The following is a 17,749-nucleotide window of genomic DNA, read 5'->3' as shown; positions in this document are numbered from 1 at the left end:
TGATTTGCCCTCTTTGATGACAGTGACAATGTTTACTCTCTTCCAATCTGCTGGGACCTCTCCTGTTCACAAAGATTCTCAAATGTTATTGACAGTGCCTCTGGGATTACATCTGCAAGTTCCTTTAGTACTTTTGCTTGCAGTCCATCTGGATCTCATCTTGAATTCATTCATGTAATATGTTTTTACCTATTCTGGGTTGCAGTCCCCTTGCTGCATTGTTTGTTTTATTTTCAACAGTGAGAATATTGTCTTCCCTTTGGGAGAAGACTGAGGCACAGAAGGAGTTGAATATTTCTACTTTCTCTCTGCCCTCTGTTAGCATTTCACCATCTTCTCTACACTGTGGCCATACCATTTCCTTGTTCTTCCACTGTTTTATTATTTTTATCCTGTCCAATGAGCCTGAGTTCATTCTGAGCTTTAGCTTTTCTGGCTGTCCACCTACAAGTACAGTGGTACCCCGGGATACGAAAGCACCGCCTTACGAAATTCCCGGGATACGAAAAAAATCCATAGAAAAAAACTGTTCCGGGTTACGAAGGTTATTTCGGGTTACGAAAAAATTTTTGGTGCTTTTCGGCGCTTTTTCGCACGAAATCGCGGCTTTCCTGCGCTAGCGCCTATGGCTTTTTCGGCTTGCGAAGGTTTTCGGGTTACGAATGGCGCCGCGGAACGAATTAAATTCGTAACATTTGTTTGTATTCCTCTTTGATGGTTTCCCTTTTCCTCCATTTCTTATACATATCTCTTTTAAATATAAGCTCATCTGAAAGTTCCTTGAATATCCACTCTGGTTTCCTTAGACATTCTTACTTTTCTTCTTTATTGGAATTGTTTGCAATTCTGCCTTAAACATCAGATCTTTAAGACACTCCCATTCATCATGAACTTCCTTTCCTTTGAGCATTTCTGACCATGGAACCTCACCCAATGTTTTCCTAAGCCTACTGAAATCAGTTTTTTTGAAGTCTAGTGTGCCTGTCTTCTCTTTTCCCCTATATAAGTAATTCGAGGAGGACATGGTCACTCCTATGCAAGGGTCCCACTACTTCCACTCCACTGATCAGTTAATCCATACTGGTTAATAATAATAATAATAGGTTTTTATTTATATACCGCCAATCACTGGAATCTGAGCGGTTACAATAGAGGGGATAACAGACAGTTCCCTGCCCCAGGCTTACAATCTAAAAGACACGACACAAAAGGAGAAGGGAATGGTGAGGGGGGAGGGAATCAGATCCAGCATTCTTCTCTCCCTCTGAGGCCTGGACCAAGGCAGATGGACCGGAGGGAGGGCTCTTCTTCTTCAGGCTACCCTGATGGACTGGCCAGCCTACTCTCTCCTCAGAGGCCGAAAGAGACATTAGGGAGGGAGGAGCCTCTGTCTTCAGGCTAGCCCCTGATGGACTGGGCCAGCCATCTCTCCTCAGAGGCCGAACATGACAGTTAGGGAGGGAGGAGCCTCTTTCTTCAGGCTACCCCTGATGGTACTGGGCCAGCCTTCTTCTCCCTCAGAGCCGAAGATACAGTTAGGAGGGAGGAGCCTCTTTCTTCAGGCTAGCCCCTGATGGAACTGGGCCAGCCTTCCTCTCCCTCAGAGGCCGAAAGATGACAGTTAGGGAGGGAGGAGCCTCTTCTTCAGGTTGCAGCCTGATGGTACTGGGCCAGCCTTCTCTCCTCAGAGGCCGAACGATGACAGTTAGGGAGGGAGGAGCCTCTGTCTTCAGGCTAGCCCCTGATGGAACTGGCCCAGCCTACTCCTCCCTCAAGGCTGAACGAATGACAGTTAGGGAGGGAGGAGCCTCTTTCTTCAGGCTAGCCCCTGATGGAACTGATCAAATCCAAAAATAGTTGATCCCCTTCTTGCCTCCTCTATGTGCTGGGCAATGAAACTGTCTGCAAGGCAAGTGAGGAATTTGTTGTATCATACATTCTTTGCAGAGTTTGAATTCCAGCCTTCAGTTATTACTATATCTCTCCTTTTTGAATGTTTGGTCATTTGTTTGAGGAAGGCATGGCCCAAATCATCTGTTTGGTTTGGGAGCATATCGTAGCTGACTCATTAAGTCACTGTTATTTCTCTCCCCTTTGAGTTTTATCCAAATGCTCTCAACTTGTTTTCTATGTTTGAAGTCATAGATTTCTTCACAGGTATATATATCCCTGATATATAATGCTGCAACATCTAAAATGCACAGTTAATAATTCCAAGTACGCAACTCATCCTGCTAGGTTATAGTGATGCCTATTAAATTTTATTTGTTTTCCTGTATAATGTTCATCTTACTTGAGATATAGAAGACCATGGAACATTCTTTTCAGCTAAACTCTTGTCCCCCACCCCACCCGACCACTGTTCAGTTCTATTACTGTTGGCCCAAAGTAGCCAGTAATTCTCTACCAGAGCTGGACATATTCTTGTAATTTTGAAAAAAAAAATTACAATGTAAGATTTTTACACCACACATTACTTATACACATATGATATTTTAACAATATGGGATAAACCATTCTTAGGATCTCAAAAAGCCTGCATGCTATCTATTGTAACTTAGAGGGAAATATTCATACAGCACAGTCGGGCATGTCTAGATGTCTAGCTGTAGATTCCTTAGATTTCTGGTTTGCAATAATAATGGCAACAACTGAAAGTTCTCTTAATAAAACTGGTGGGGAAAAACACTCATGGGTACAGTTAGGAATCTGTTGGCCATATAGCAAAGTACGATAACATCTAAAATCCACAAAACAATGATACCTTTATTGGACCAATCAAAATGCACAAACACACATGTTGCAAGCTTTTGAAATTCCATTGGTTTCTTCATCAGACAAAGGGGTTAAAATCATACAGGAGGAAAAAATTATAATAGGCCTGTATTTTATCAAGATGTTGTAGAAGTTCTCAGTCCAGGTGGTATGGAGGGATATTCTTCTGGGCAGGCTTTAGCAATAGCAAGTACCTTTCTATACCACTTATCAGTGCACTTAAGCACTCCTTAAGCAGGTTACAAAGTGTAAACTAATCACCCCCAACAAGCTGGGTACTCATTTTACTGACCATGGAAGGATGCAGGCCTGAGTCGACCATGAGCCCCTGGCTGGTATTGAACTCACAACCTTATGTGAGTGAGTGGCCGCAGTACAGTCATTTAAGCACTGTGCCACTAGGTTTTGCAACATATATTTTGTGCATTTTGGTTTTCCAAACAAAGGTATTACTGTTTTATGGATTTTGGATATTATTGCACTTTACTTACTTAATTAATTAATGCTATTTTAGGGCAGCAAATTAAAAAAGAGGCAAGCAGGAGGCGGATGGGTGGGCAAAAGCGGAGAAGCAGGTGGGCAGGATGGAGAGTGGAGAGATGGGCTGGCAGGTGAGAGCAGTGGGGGATGTGCGGAGTGGCATGTGCACATGTGGCAGCAGGGGGTGGAACATGTGTGTGCTGATGGGGTGGCATGGGTGGATGCTGCAAGAGGCTGACTGGGTGTCACCCCCTATTCTGGGGTGACACCCAGTACACTCCCCCCTCTGCATCTCTCCAGTGGCACTACTGCTGTAATGGGTGCCACTACTGAAAATACCTTCTTCCTGGTACTTTACTGCCCCATTCCATTCACAGGAGGCACTTAGATCCTGTGGTAGGAAGATATTGGAGAAAAAGGGTTGTCAGATAACCTGTTCAAAACAATTAAGGCTTTAAATCCAGCACTCTAAATTGGACCAGAAATAGACCCATGGCCCATGAAGCCCCTTCCGAATTTATGATTCTATGATTCTTCAGTACTGTGCAATCCTCTTAACAGAAGATTCCCAGAGCAAGGAGAATGGTGGCTGAACTATTTCCATCTATTTCTATTCATGTAAGTTCATAAAAGGGGCTTCTGAAGATCAATATGGCAACATTCTCCCTATTTCAAGGTCAGGACATTTCCATTATTTTCACTCTCCCTGTTCCAAGGTCAGAGCATTTTCATTTTTTAAAGGGATGAATTCCTTTACCTTTCATAGTTCCTCAGATTAACTCTTAATGTGGTGGGGAAAACAGGTGATCTAATTTATCATCTTTCACAATTTCTTGCCCAATATCACACCATCTTAGGTCAACATACTGTTAAAACCAATTCATAATTAAAAAAAAACAGCAGGGATAATTTAAACCATCTAAAAGTATATTGAACAATTTAACAACTAAAACAAATTAAAATAGTAGAAAAGCATGTACCAGTGCAGGTTTCAAGAAAAACTGTTACAACCCAAATGCTTTGGTAAAAAGTCATATTTAACTTGACTCTAGAATGAAGTCTGCATTGGTGCCAATTGGGTCACCCAGCAAAAGGCATTTGACAACTGGTGGGCCAAGCAGAGAAGACTCTCTTTCATATCCTTGCTTTCTTTCACTGCTGCCATTGGGGGGACACAGCGGTGGAGAGAGGCTTTGATGTCCCAGGCCATTAAGTATTTGTCATGTGTCATCATGAGCTCCTCAAATTCAGAACAGAAGTGTATTGTCAGTCTTTTAAAAGCAATCTATTTAAAGTTCCCATCAGCAGTTTAGCTGTTGTGTTGTGCACATATCTTTCAAGTATTCTTCAACAGCAGCCCCACAGACACTGCTTTGCAGTAGTCTACTCAGGAAGTTACCGGAGTATGAACTAATGTGGTCAGATTAATCTTGCCGAACAAAGTCCACAGTTGATGAAACAGTTAAAGCTGTCCTAAGGCTATATAGTCCATTGAGACCTCCAGTGAGAGAGCAGGATCCAAGAGTATGTACTTATTTATTTGCTGTATTTATATCCCTCTCTTCATCCAGAAAGACTCTCCGAGTAGTTTACAGAGAATCTTCATTCTCTGAAGATGCCAGCCACAGATGCTGGCGAAACAGATGTTGTTGAAACTCTTCTAGAACATGGCCACAAAGCCCAAAAACCCACAAAAAACTATAGCTTACAGATAGTTAATTAGACATTTCTCTGCTCTCAAGCTTAAAATCTGAAAGTACAAAAATCATAGACTCATAAAGCTGGAAGAAACCACAAGGGCCAACCAGTTCAAACCCTTGCCACACAGGAATACACAATCAAAGCACCTCTGACAGAGGGTCATCCAGCCTCTATTTAAAAACCTCTAAAGAAGGAGACTCTACCACACTCTGAGACAGCGCATTCCACAGTCAGAGCTTTTACCATCAGGAGGTTCTTCTTAACATTTAGGTGGAATATCTGTTCCTGTAGTTTGAATCCATTGCTAATGGATATGAGATTCCACCTAAACACCGGGAAGACTTTTCCTAATGTTAGGAAAGTTGGTAATGTACTCCCAGACTATGATCTGCTCTTCCAGGAGGAGTGCCACCTCACCCAAGGCAGAACATTTACCCAATTTATGGACCTGAGAATAACCATATCACAGAGTTTATTGGGATTAAGCTTCAGTTTATTTTGGCCTGCATTCAGCCCATTATGGCACCCAGGTGCTGGTTCAGCACTTGGACAGCCCCAGCTGAGCCTGACAAAAAGGAAATGTAGAGCTGAATGTCATCCGGGAGCATTTGTGTGTGTGTGTGGGGGGGGGGGGGGGGGGGGGGGGCGGGAGGTGCAGAATGCACCAGGTAACACCTGAGAGGGGGGGTGTCTGCCTTCTGGTGTGGAGTAGACTGGCACTATCAAAGACTGAAGGTCCTAGGAAGGACCGGGTCCACCTGCAATAGAATTGGAAAGGAGGCCAGCCAGGACACTGTAGGCATACTACAATGAACTCCTGCAGGCCTCTCCCATCACCAAATGGCACCTGGACCCCTTCAGGACTTGCAAATAAAGTGGGTAAACTGGAACAACCCAAGATTCAGACAGTCCCTTTCAGAGCTCTGGTCCACCAGCTGTCAGCAGCAAGCAGACTAGAACCTTTCTCTTCCATAGTGGCCCAATCTACTCCTAAGGGATCATTGGTCAGGTGGCTCTGAGCCTGGGAGTGATAGCAAGAATTACCACACTGGGATAACACCAACCCTAGTGACATTAGTGATGTTTGATTCATGGTGCACTGTGAAATGCATTTGGTAGCAGTACAGCATTACTACTGCAGTCCCATTGATTCATCATTGCTCAAAATGAGAGCTATGTGTGCATCTACACTGTAGAAATAATGCAGTTTGACACCACTTGACACCCATCCTACAGAATCCTGGGATTTATAGTTTTGTGAGGCATGAACACTCCTTGGCAGAGAAAGCTAAATACCTAGTATAATTATAAATCCAAGGATTCCATATGATGGAGCTACAGCACTTAATGTAGTATCAAACTGTATTATTTCCATAATATAGATGCACTCCCTGACCTTGTGAGAACTCAGAACCAGAGTAACCGGTTATTTCTGAGGTACAAGCATGAGCTTCTTAAGAAAAACAGAAAAACAGTTGCTTTTTTAATTTTTTAAACATACATTGGCTCATTTCCTATGAGCATAACACTCTAGTCCTTGCAGAGGCATTAAAAATCTGGATTATTGTTGGCTATACTGTTCTATAATACAGACTAATCTATTTGAAATAATCTACTATAAATGATCCTGATGATTCCAAAGTGGAAGTATATGTCCTTCAGGCATAATCCAGTCCTCTAGGCCTCTAATTCTAATTACAGGAACAAGGAGCATCAATTGAAGTGGGGAGCACTTTAATCTCATCATCACCATTATTGTCATCCTATCATTAGATTCCTAAGCACTGATAAAGCAAAAGTAGCTAACTGCTGAATGGAATATTTTGTTATCATATATCTGAAGCACTTTTCAAGGATCCCAACAGGATAGATAGAGGGGAAAATCAGCAAGCAAAAAACAAAAACAAAATCCCACAGCAACTAACTCCCTCCTCCACAACATAGTTATTAGGCACATGCATGTTCTTAACGTTTTTTAGCAACACTGTTCTACTTTCAAAAGCTATCTCATATAAACAAGGCAACTTATTACATATGCATACACAAAATAGGATAAGTCAACAAAGCCATACTATCTTTACATATGGATACACTCTGCAAAGATGGGCCTCAATGGTGTGCAAGTTATAATACCAAAGTCTACTTTAATCATGTTCTATATTGTTTGCAATATTCCATCACATTGGTAACCACCAGCAATATTCAGGTACTCCTTCGATATATCAATCTGAACTTTTTCTTACAGCCTATGTGTTGTAACTGTGAAAGTCACGTGTAACTAAATGGGAGCCTTTTTTTTATGCTTGTCAAAATTGTTCACTGCAAATTTTGTGATAGATGCTACACAAGCTCTAGCTTTATCTCAAAGTGTTTTTTCTGTGAGATGGGCTGACTCTTCTTAATCTTTGTACTTTATTTTTTAAAAACATATTATTTTACAGGAGTATAGTTTGATATTTACTACTTTCAGCAATTCATAATATCCAATTATCTATTCCCACTAAACTTTTTATATGCAAGTGAAGGTGACACAATCCATGGTGTTTTTGTGTTCTGTAAATTTCAGCAAATCAATTAAAATTGGTTGTGCAATTTATTTGGCTGCTGATGGTGGAGAAGAATGGTGGAAAGATAAAAACAAAGGTCAAAAGTCAAAGTGGATAATAGCTGATGGTTTTGATAGTCCTAATTACATACTATGACAGTATAAAGGTAGGAAGGGAAATACAGAGTGCTAGAACAAGACAAACACCCCAAATTTTGAATTTAAAAGAAAAATAAAGGGGGGAAAAACTTTAAATGTCTTTGTAGTTCATTGTCATGAATCAAAGGCATAATGAAGCCTGAATTAAAAATGTCAGTTTCTGTGAATGTTGATAACTTGGTTCTTTGTTGTGCAAGTCAAAATGTGTCTATTTGATGGGCTAAAATGACAGTCTGAAAATGAAAGATGCAGAAGCTAAAAATGGGGGGAAGAAAGCCCACCAAAAAGACATCTTAAAAGTAGGCCCGTAATGTACTACTTTAAGGAGAAGACCTGTAGGGTAGGAGGCAGTATCTTTAGGAAGTAACCAAGCAGCACTAAAAGGCAATGTCCATGGCCAATCAAAACTATTTCTCTAGCTGCTGGGGCTCTTGCATCTTGTCTTTACACTAGACTGGAAACCCTTTGTACTAATTGCCAGACTGTACCAGATTTTCTGGTTCAGTTCCATCCTATAATTGACTGACAATGATGGGCAAGGAAGGGGAAAAATTCAAACTCACCACTCCAAGCAGAGGGTCAGAAACGGTTTCATGGGGAGCACATCATTGCTTGGCACTAAATACAGGGGTTAAGAAAGCACAATCTAACTTTGCCTTTAATTCCTGGGGTAAAGCGAGGGAGGGGGGCTGAAAGAACAAGGCTTCAGAGCACAAGAACAGGATCTTACAGACTGGTCGCATGCCCTTTGCAAAAACCTTTCCTGACAACAAGAAATGCTTGCATGCTAACCAGCATGAAACTATGGTGACAATAAAGCTGTTGCTGTTATATTTTGCCTGAAACGGCAGGTATCCATACTGACTGCATTACCATCTGCAGTTCTAAAGTTATAACATTCAAAATGTGCCTTCACCTTGAATGAAAGAGACACATATCTGCTGGTACAGAAATCTACTTTTGCTAAATTAAACACAACTACAGTGCATTCTGCAAAGGAATATTAAACTCAGATTATTATTCCCATTAGAAAATGCCAGTTGTCTTGCAACTTCTTACTACCTGACTTTATATTGTTGTGGTTTCCCATTTCATTCTGTTCTCATCAAACTGTGGTACAATTGGCAAACAATAACAACAAGCCAACAATGTGGCTTACATCTGATTATAGAGTTGACAAACAGCTTCTCGTGTTGTCTTCTCTAAGGCTGCAACCCTGAACGAACTTCCTGGGCAGTAAACACCACTGGAACCAATAGTCATCCTTCATATCGAACTGTACATTGTTGGATAATAATTGTAAAGGATACTGCCTAATAGGTGAAACAAGCAGCATTTCTTGAAAACTGAACTAATCCGCACATCTCACTTAAGATCTTATTTCTTATCCCCCACCCGCTTGTTTTCAAAATAACATATCCACACACACACCAACAGCCACTACAGTGGTACCCCGGGTTACGAATTTAATTCGTTCCGCCGCCGCTTTCGTAACCCGAAAATCTTCGCAAGCCGAAAAACCCATAGGCGCTAATAGCGATAGCTGCGATTTCGTGCGAAAAAGCGCCGAAAAGCACCAAAAATTTTTTCGTAACCCGAAATAACCTTCGTAACCCGGAACAGTTTTTTTCAATGGATTTTTTTCGTAACCCGGAAATTTCGTAAGGCGGTGCATTCATATCCCGGGGTACCACTGTACCATATCAAAACCCCTATCTATAGGTCCACACTCTACAAATGACAAAATTAAACTAGACCATGATTCAGCTTTCTTCCAAAAAATCCCGTTAGGAAACATAGTCCAAATCAGAGCTGATCTCTGTGCCTTCAAATTCCCTCCACAGTATCCAGAGGTGCACAACTCTACAATATCAAGTGATATAGCAACCACTTCACTTTTGGGGGGAGTAGGACATGTTTCACCCACCACTTTCCTTCATCCTCATCTTGTTTTCCCCTCTATTTCACTTTCCTATAGATACACAGAGATTGTTCTACACTAAATCACAAACCAGAGAGATGACACAAAGTTTCACAGCTAGGCCAACCAGCTTGGCATTCTATAAGCAAAGGTAGCAGAGGAGTTAAGCAAAAGCTTACCTTTCAAACCCTGAACAGAGCTGTCTTTACTCTTTATGAGACCTACATCAGCTGACAAGATGCAGAATTTTCTTAAGAACGGTGCCTCAGGCAGGTGGGAGACTAATACGAATCAAACACCTGAGAGAAGGGCTAGAAAACTCTAGGAAATAAGAAAGCAAACCAGTAAAATGTCTTCTCAGAGACACAGTCAGCTCTTGTGCATGGGGAATTACTGAACGCACTGGCTATAGACTTTTGTCCAAAGCTGTAGTCCCCCCCCTTCTTTCTTTTCTCTCTCTCTCTTTTTTAGCGAAGCTAGATTAGTTCATACAAAACTCAACAATACAGCACTGAAACCCATTGTTGATATTCAACATTTTTCACATAGCGGAACAGAAGAGACAATACGGTATCTAGGAAACCATGGGCTGGATTACAAAGTGATGCTATCTCTTCCTTCTGGTGGGCCTGTAATCCTTTTTTTAACCTACCACAGCAAAAATAAAATGAAATACAGTAAGATAAAAATTAAGAACCCAGCAAATAAGGGAGGGCTACCCATGCTTTAGAAAGAAGGGGGAAAAAAGCAATCCAAGGAAGATTTAAAACAGAACATCTTGCTCATGAAATCTAAATGGGGATAGATGGTTGATAGAGAGAAACAGAGCAAAAAAGTGATAATCAGATCCTTATTTGGCTTTTTCATCTATGTTATAACACTACAGCAGAAAGGTACTGTTTAAGTAGAGATTCAAACATTGGTTTTGATCAATAATGTCAAGATTCATTTAAAACCTTTCTGTGTCTTCACACTTCCTGCTATTTCCACTTACAGCCACAGACATGGCCATTCAAACATTCTTCACAACCCTTGGCTTTTCTTTTAGGATCAATGGCATGTCCAATCAAGCTTATGGATATGTGACTACCTTTTATATGTAGTTTTTAATATATATATATATATATATATATATATATATATATATATATAACTGCTCTAGTTCACAAATCAGGTTGTATGAGTTTGCTTCTGGCCAGTCTCAGTATTCAGTAGAGGAGTATTCTGTCTTAACTGTATTTCAAACAATTCTCCCAGTTCTCTGAAGTTTGAGAAAATTCTGTGTCTTGCATTTTAATCCCCTACCTTCGAGGTTCGTTCCAGTTTTACTTACTCCAGTTCCCATATTTTCCTCCAAACCTCAAATAGTCTAGGTAGCCACTGAAAGTGATTGTTCCTACCAGTTTCTTTTCATCACTGCTGCAATTGACCAATTGACAACTGATTGATGGTTATCTTTTCACTTCAACAATGAAAGAAATTACCATCACTATGGCTATGTACAGTAAATGCCTCCAGAGTAAATTACATGATTCTAAAATTCTCCTTAGCTCACTTAGTAAAACATCAACACAAAAAGTTTCTCTCGCTTTCTCCTTTTGCCTCTCTTCCTGTATTGCAGATTGGCCTTCCCTGTCAGCACCAAAAAAGAACTTGACAGCTTCTTTAAAAAGAGGAGTATAAAAGAACTTGAATAAGGGATGGCACAAGGCTTGCCTAAGGTTTCCATTCTCTGCAAGCAGCTATTCTTTGCAAAGAAAAAAAATTAGGCATGTGGGAAAAGATAAGCCATGTCAGAATGCCCCAAGAATATTCCCCATGACCTTGGAGTCTTGCTGTTATTCCATATCACTCTGTGCTGGGAGAGCTTTTGAATCTGTGAACTTTACAAGTCCGGTAAGGTTATTCCAAATCACAAACTGCTCTGTCCAGATGCTCTTCTGCTTCTGTTCAACCAATAAATTATACAGCACCAATAAATCTACCCTGCATTTACACAGTCTTAAGAAAATTTTAGAATGGGATATTTGTCAAACGAAATGCATTTGTATTGAACTAATATGTAAATACTACGACGACACATTCTCTTTATCTTCAGAACTTCTGCATGGGTGGGTATTGATGGTGTTGTTTGCAGCTGTCTGTTCAATCAAGTATTATACAGTCAATGCAAGAAGGGAAGGATGGAAAGTAACTGATTCAGTGTTATCTTTCATCCTTTAAGAAGCAGAAAAAAATTAAGCAATGAGCCCCTAAGCCTTTGATATGTGTAACACTGACTAAAAAGCAGACATCGAAAATTACCATAGAAGCAATGGATTGAATACAGACTTAGCTATGATTGGACTCATTGAAATCAGCGGGACTTCAGTTAGTCATGATTAATATAAATTCCATTGACTTTAGTGAGTCCACTCTTAAATATCATTAAGGGTGCATCTCCAGTCTAGAAATAATGCAGTTTGACACCACTTTAACCGTAGTAGCTCCATCTTATGGAGCCATTGCATTTGTAGTTATACAGTTTTTTTTAACATTTCTTGCCAAAGAGTGCTAGTGCCTCACAGAACTACAAATCCCAAGTTTCTGTAGGATGAGGCCATGGCAGTTAAAGTGGTGTCAAACTGCATTATTTCTACAGTCTAGAACAGTGGTCCCCAAACTTTTTTGGGCTACCGCCCCCTTTCTTTTTGGGCAACAAACCTAGCACCTCCCCAATACATATTTTTTATGTTAGGTCTACTGTTCTCCCTGTTAGTCATGCTGGCCACATGACCATGGAATTGTCTCTGACAATACTGGCTCCCTCGGCTCAGTAATGAAGATGAGCACCGTCCCCTACAACCGGACACAACTAGACAATCTTGTCAAGCAAAAACCTTTACCTTTTTCTTCCCTACACACTGTTTTCCCCACACAGCTTCAAGTGTCCACTCTCCCACAAAAAAGATTTTTTTGTCCTACCTCTTCTGTCAGGATTTCTGATGAAAGAAAGCAAGAGCAGCAATGTAACTCCAATCTGCTAGGCAAATCCCAGCAAAGCTCACAAGGCTCAGGCAGGGTCCCAAAGGTGAAAGCTCCCTTTTGCCACCACTTTCCCTCCAACACTATGTGCTCTAACACCAGTCTGTCCCAAATTGGTGGCGCTCTGAGCCACAGAAGTGATGCCCTATGCCCAAGTCTCGCACAAGTTTCCCAACTGCCACTACTAGTGAAAGACACCAACAAAGGAGCAAACTCACAGGGGCAGGCAAAAAGTGGGAGACACCACCACATAAAATGATCAGCGAGGCTGTGTGGTGGTTTTCTGGGGACCCTGAAAAGAAGTTTAATGTAATCTTTATCCCCACCATAGTCCTAAAGATTGCTGGTTCCCTTTGTCTTTCCTGCACACCAATACTTTGACTTACCACCCCCGTTTCTTTCACCTCCTCCTACTGCCCCCTTCTACCTCACTGTCCCCCTGGCTCCTTCCACTGCCATCTTTGAAAATCACTGGTGATGAGACACCCTAAGTCTAACTCCAATTTATTACATTATATTGATGGTGACAATGCATAGCTGCAAAATATTTTGGTCAATTTAATCACTATGGTCCAGGGAACATCAAGCAGAAATGCTTACAGGCCACAATATCTTGTCAATATTAAAACAGTATCAGTTCTATAAATAGAGTTCAACAGACAACCCCCCACTGCCTTCGGTTCAGAAAACCAAGCTTCTGTATTTTAATAGCAAAGCTTTATTCCAGTAATCAAAGAAGTTCTGTCAACAGAACTACCATAATCTCCAGTTGTAAACAAAGAATGTGCAATGCTCCTGCCATGTAAGTTTGCAGGCTTTTCCCCCATCATGAAGTCGAAGGCTTTCATGGTCAGCATCCATAATTTTTTGTGGGTGTTTTTGGCCATGTTCTAGAAGAGTTTATTCCTGAGCACTAATCAAGCAGACACCAATCTTCTTTTGCATACCCTCCCACCCTGAGGCCTGCCATTAGCAACAGAACAAATCACATGCAAATCACTCCTGCCTTCCCAGGGTCACACAGCATATATTGTATTTTCTGGTGTATAAGACGACTGGGCATATAAGACAACCCCCAACTTTTCCAGTTAAAATATAGAATTTGGGATATACTCGCCATATAAGATTACCCCTCTTCCAGTGCATACCAAATAAAAATTTAAAAAATCAGATTTGATTTCAATATGGTAATTTTAATTCAAATGCTTATGACATGCAGGTACTTATCAGGAAAACCTGTTGTATGCAAAGCCTGCTTAAAGTGGTCAGCTCTCCCTGCCTGCCCAGCCCTCCCTTTCTACAAGATTTTATTCTACCGTACTTGTACAGCGCCTCCTTTCTGCTTTCATACGGTCGCCACATACAGAGGGGATGCGGCCGTGGCCATTTTCAGCTCCCCCACCATATGCGGCAACCGCAGATTCTCCAGTCCAGCTTGGAAGTTTCAGCACCCGCCCTATAAGATGACACCCCACATATAGAATCACAGAATCATAGAATCATAGAGTTGGAAGAGATCGCAAGGGCCATCCAGTCCAACCCCCTGCCATGCAGGAAATCCAATCAAACCATCCCCAATAGATGACCATCTAGCCTCTGCTTAAAGACCTCCAAGGAAGGAGACTCCACTACACTCCGAGGGAGTTTGTTCCACTGTCGAACAGCCCTTACTGTTAGGAAGTTCCTCCTAATGTTGAGGTGGAATCTCTTTTCCTGGAGCTTGCATCCATTGTTCCGGGTCCTGTTCTCTGGAGCAACAGAAAACAAGCTTGCTCCCTCCTCAATATAAGATGACCCCTGACTTTTTAGAAGATTTTCCTGGGTTAAAAAGTAGTCTTATATGCCAGAAAATACAGTACATACCCAACTCTTTCCAGGCAAGCATTCTCTGAAGATGCCAGCCACAGATGCTGGCGAAATGTCAGGAATAAACGCTTCTAGAACATAGCCACATAGCCCGACAAAACCAAGAAAAACTATTTTTCCCCATTCATTCATTAACCAAAATATTTTTACAGCCAGTGTTACTCGCCCTTTCCTCACTCAGCTCTTTCAGGCCCTTCCAAGCTTCCCACAGGACTGGCCTTGGTGAATATTGGTATCACCATACCCCTCCATATATATTCATTACCCAGCCAGGCAATTATTTTCTTTGGACAGGCACTACAGATCCCATCAGCTTTATCACCAAACCCTTCTTACTTGTTTATAACAAATTAATTTTACTGCTTCCATGCTTGCATTCAGTTTTATCAATTCTATAAAGCATACACAAGCACATTATGCAAAAAAGTTAAAAAAAGCAAAACAGCAACCACTTCTCCGGCAGGATCTTTCATATTCCTGACAATCCTGCTCTCAGTAGCAAGCTTGGTGGCATGTAGTTAACTGGCTAGTAAATAGTACACTGGTACCCCGGGATACGAACGCGCCGCGTTACGAATTTTTCGGGTTACGAAAAAAAAACATTTAATTAATTATTTCCGGGTTACGAAGGTTTCCCCGGGTTGCGAAAAAAAGCCGGCGCTATTTTAAATGGAGCCGCGGCGGAGCCGCGGCTTTTCCCCATTAGCGCCTATGGGGATTCGGCTAACGAAAGACTTCCGGGTTACGAAAATGGCGCCGGAACGAATTAATTTCGTAACCCGGGGGACGAGTGTACCTAGGATAGCATTCTATGCCTAAAGGCAGCAAGTACCAGGAAAGCTAGGCTATAACAAAGGGAAAACAATTACAGGTGAGTCAAGATAGTCCAGGTCATACACAAGTAAATCAAAGGATTTCATTTGAGATGAAGAGACATATAGTAGCAAGGTGTCAACTGTCCAGGAAATATTTCATGAGAAAACAGCAGTCAGAATCATTGAAGCCAAAAGGGAAAGACAAAGAGATATAGCACTTAGGCCAGTCCAGGGTTAAGGAATTCAAATAAATCTATGAGCACAAGGAGCACTGAAAACCAGAGCTCCCAACAGTGGCTACAAGTTTCATAGTCACCTGACCTTGAGATGCCAGGTGGTTAATTGCTCAGCATCAATCCTTTAAGCTTCTGTACTAGGTGTTGGGTGACCTTGGGTAAGTCACACTCTCTCAGCCTCAGAGGATGGCAATGGTAAACTCCCTCTCAAGAATCTTGCCACGAAAACCCTGCCATATGTTGGAAATGACTTGAAGGCACACAACAACAACAACAAATAGGCATTGGCTACTGCTCTCTTTTTTTGGTTTATATAGTGTAAATAATAGAGCTCTCTTTGATGGGTGGCAATTGTGGCTGAGGTGGGGGCCCATCTCACTGAAGTTTCTCTTTTTATACAGTAATATCAAATTTTATTGAATACATGATAAAATACACATAAACCAAAAGAACACATCAAACACATAAAATCTAAAACATAATTGCATACATAACAAAAAACCTAGAAATTTCTATTAGACTAAGCACTAAACAAAAGTACTCTACAAGACCCACAATAGAAACTATAAGTTGACTTTTTGCTTTCCTACCAATGACTTAGATGTATAACTAATTCAGTTCTTTGAATGAAAAGCTGAATATATACTTCTACAATTTTTCTAGCAGAATAAAGCTAACTTTCAAAATCAACAAGTGTCATCTTCTCACTCATAGAATCATAGAATCATAGAATCATAGAGTTGGAAGAGACCGCAAGGGCCATCCAGTCCAACCCCCTGCCATGCAGGAAATCCAGATCAAAGCATCGTCGACAGATGGCCATCCAGCCTCTGTTTGAAGACCTCCAAGGAGGGAGACTCCACTACACTCCTAGGAAGTGTGTTCCACTGTCGAACAGCCCTTACTGTCAGGAAATTCCTCCTAATGTTGAGGTGGAATCTCTTTTCCTGTAGCTTGCATCCATTGCTCCGGGTCCTAGTCTCTGGAGCAGCAGAAAACAAGTTTGCTCCCTCCTCAACATGACATCCCTTCAAGTATTTAAATAGGGCTATCATATCACCGCTTAACCTTCTCTTCTCCAGGCTAAACATCCCCAGCTCCCTGAGTCGTTCCTCATAGGGCAAGGTTTCCAGACCTTTCACCATTTTAGTCGCCCTTCTTTGGACACGCTCCAGTTTCTCAATGTCCTTTTTGAATTGTGGCGCCCAGAACTGGACACAATATTCCAGGTGGGGCCTGACCAGAGCAGAATATAGTGGCACTATTACTTCCCTGGATCTAGATACGATACTTCTATTGATGCAGCCTAAAATCGCATTGGCCTTGTTAGCTGCCGCATCACACTGTTGACTCATGTTCAACTTGTGGTCTACTTGGACTCCTAGATCCCTTTCACATGTTGTCTCCTTAAGCCAGGTGTCCCCCATCCTATATCTGTGCATTTCATTTTTTCGCCCTAAGTGCACTACCTTACATTTCTCCCTGTTGAAGTTCATTCTGTTAGCTCTGGCCCAGCTTTCTAGTCTATTCAGGTCATTTTGAATTTTGATCCTGTCCTCTGGAGTATTAGCTATTCCTCCTACTTTAGTGTCATCTGCAAATTTGATAAGTATTCCCCCAATTTTTTCCTCCAAGTCATTGATAAAGATGTTGAACAGTACTGGGCCAAGGACAGAGCCCTGTGGGACTCCACTGGTTACTTCTCTCCAGGATGAAAAGGTGCCATTGTTGAGCACCCTTTGGGTTCGTCCGGTCAACCAATTACAAATCCACTTAACATTTGCCTTGTCCAGCCCACATTTTACAAGCTTGTTTGTGAGAATGTCATGGGGAACCCTGTCAAAGGCCTTACTGAAATCAAGATATACTATATCCACAGCATTCCCTTCATCTACAAAGCTGGTAATTTTATCAAAGAAAGAGATTAGGTTTGTCTGGCATGACTTGTTTCTCTGAAACCCATGTTGACTTTTTGTGATTATGGCATTGCCTTCTAGATGTTCACAGACTCTCTGTTTAATGATCTGCTCCAGAATCTTTCCTAGTATTGATGTCAGACTAACTGGACGATAATTGTTGGGATCCTCTTTTTTCCCCTTTTTGAAGATGGGGACAATGTTTGCCCTCCTCCAGTCTACTGGGACTTCTCCTGTTCTCCAGGAGTTTTCAAATATGATTGCCAATGGCTCCGATATTACATTTGCCAGTTCTTTTAATACCCTTGGAT

At 41.5% G+C, this 17,749-nt stretch overlaps 1 long non-coding RNA gene across 1 annotated transcript in view; it reads right to left on the bottom strand.

The window, feature by feature from the left end:
* Positions 1-9,964, bottom strand: part of LOC121926720 — a 201,375-nt gene extending 191,411 nt beyond the window's left edge. The window contains exon 1 of the long non-coding RNA XR_006103063.1: positions 9,761-9,964. This is a non-coding gene — a long non-coding RNA (uncharacterized LOC121926720). The remainder of the gene's footprint in view (positions 1-9,760) is intronic.
* Between the last annotated feature and the right edge of the window lie 7,785 nt (positions 9,965-17,749).

The sequence above is a fragment of the Sceloporus undulatus genome, chromosome 3 (genome assembly GCF_019175285.1).
Source record: "Sceloporus undulatus isolate JIND9_A2432 ecotype Alabama chromosome 3, SceUnd_v1.1, whole genome shotgun sequence".
In the NCBI taxonomy this organism is placed as follows: domain Eukaryota; kingdom Metazoa; phylum Chordata; class Lepidosauria; order Squamata; family Phrynosomatidae; genus Sceloporus; species Sceloporus undulatus.
This window is presented reverse-complemented; position numbering and strand designations above follow the sequence as displayed.